Below are 2040 nucleotides of genomic sequence, written 5' to 3' on the forward strand. Positions count from 1 at the left end.
CCCTCTTTCCCACACCAGTAGCCAGTTTCCACTGCTTTGAAATTCTGAACGCTGAAGGAAACCTAGAAAAACAAGAAATGTGTATGGAGAGAGGAAATGAAAACATATGGGGGAACAGTTTCTTGCTTCCCTTCTTTCTTTGCCTCCAAGACAAAATCTGAATGTAATGGTGGCTTCTGACAAACTGGTCTTTGAGCAAGTCAGGTACACAGGATTTACTTAAAAGAAGAAGGAAGAGACTTTCCAAATAACAAAAATCAGTGCTTTTGAAGAAGCAGAACAGATTCATAACATTGTAGAGTTCCATTAAAAAATTTAGTAATTGTTTGCAGCTGCCCATTAAAGCTATTTCCTTTAAATCCCATGGCACTGAAGGCAAAAAGAAAGAGTCTTTATGCCAGTTTTTATACGTCCTAGTGTTGGATATAAACCCATCTACTGTGGTCCCCAAACCATTTTTGGTTTGTTTCTGTTTTATTCCAAATACAAACAATGCACACAGCCACTTCATCTTCCAAACCAAAAATAAAATCATGAAGATTTAAAGGAATGTACAGAAAATATATTCAAATTTTTACAAAACAACAGAGAAATACTCTTGGAAGTGCTGAGTATTGGACAGTCCATTAAATGTGTATCTGCAACAGTCATGCCTACTTTACAAAGGTAGCACTAAGCTTGGAAAGACTCCTTGACATAAAATACCACAGTCAGAGTCAAATCTGAGGTTTAGTGGTCATAGAGTTGTTTATTCCAGCTTTTAATTTGCTTTGGTTTTAAATGTACATTATGTTGTACTATGACTCAGCAATGAATTTGTCCCATGGGTATATCAAAGAAATCTTGCCCTCAGCTAAACTCATTTACCTTGCAATATTTACACTGTAGACGTAGGTTTGTCTTTCAACACAATGCTTTTAAATTTCACATAACTACTCCATGGCATAATTACCCGTATGGACCTCACTTCATTGGAAAACAACATCATTAATTATGTAAAAATCTAAGACATTTTGAACACAGCTCAGAGATGATGGATCCAAACAACATCTATTTTCCAAGTACTGTGTGGAATGAAGAGTGAATGGAAAATTTTTTTAAGGAATTTCTCTGTGAGGTCAGTACAAAGTCGATTATCAACACATGGTTATTTTTGCACAATAGCAAATAAGGAAATGCGAGAAATCTGTCTCATGTTATCATCTTCCTCTGATATTGGACTAACTATACTTGGATTAGTTCAGCAATTTCTTCCCTTCCCATTCCCGCCCCCTCTGTTTCTGCACACATGCAAAAAACATCTGTGTTGAGGCAACGACACATTTCTCACTTCAGACCCATTCCTTTCCCTTCTTAGGGAGAGCTACTCTCCAGAGAACTCAAAAAGTTGCAGTGTGATAGTACTTATTTGCACTTATTATAGAAAAGACAATTTTTCAGCACTGTAACATCACTGTTTGGACAAGAGTGTGAGATACAAAGAGAACTCAGACTACAACTAAAGGTTATTTTAATTCTGCCTAAATTAAATCCACTTTGACCAATATTTCTATCTGACAGAACCAATATAGATGATACAAATAAGGAGGAAAAGAGTAAGTAGATATATCTGCTACAAAGACATCTTCAGCAAAGGAAGGGAACAAGCTGGAGTCTTAAAATTACTGTGCTGTCTGTTGGGCTAGTCAAGGCACTTCAAGTACATTCCACTGATGTTGTGATTAGGGTGACACAAAAGATCAACAGTAGAGATTGAGTTAAATAAATTTTCACAGGAAGAATTTGTCATTATGTCCCACACAATCTGCGCAATCTTGTTTGATAACTGTTCCAGTCGTGCCCAATAAGGAACAATCCTTTCATTTCAGGTTATCTTATGGAGTGCTCTCATTTCCCTGCCCCATTTTATTGCAATATCCCAATGAAAATACCAGCACAGGCATTTCTAAACCAGAAGCACTTACAATCCAGCTTCTGTCTCCCACAGACAAAGAGGTCACTTTTGCTACACAGCTTAGTATTTCCCCTTGAAATATTTTT

This window comes from Corapipo altera, unplaced genomic scaffold (assembly GCF_003945725.1).
Source record: "Corapipo altera isolate COAL_440 unplaced genomic scaffold, ASM394572v1 61411, whole genome shotgun sequence".
Lineage (NCBI taxonomy): Eukaryota > Metazoa > Chordata > Aves > Passeriformes > Pipridae > Corapipo > Corapipo altera.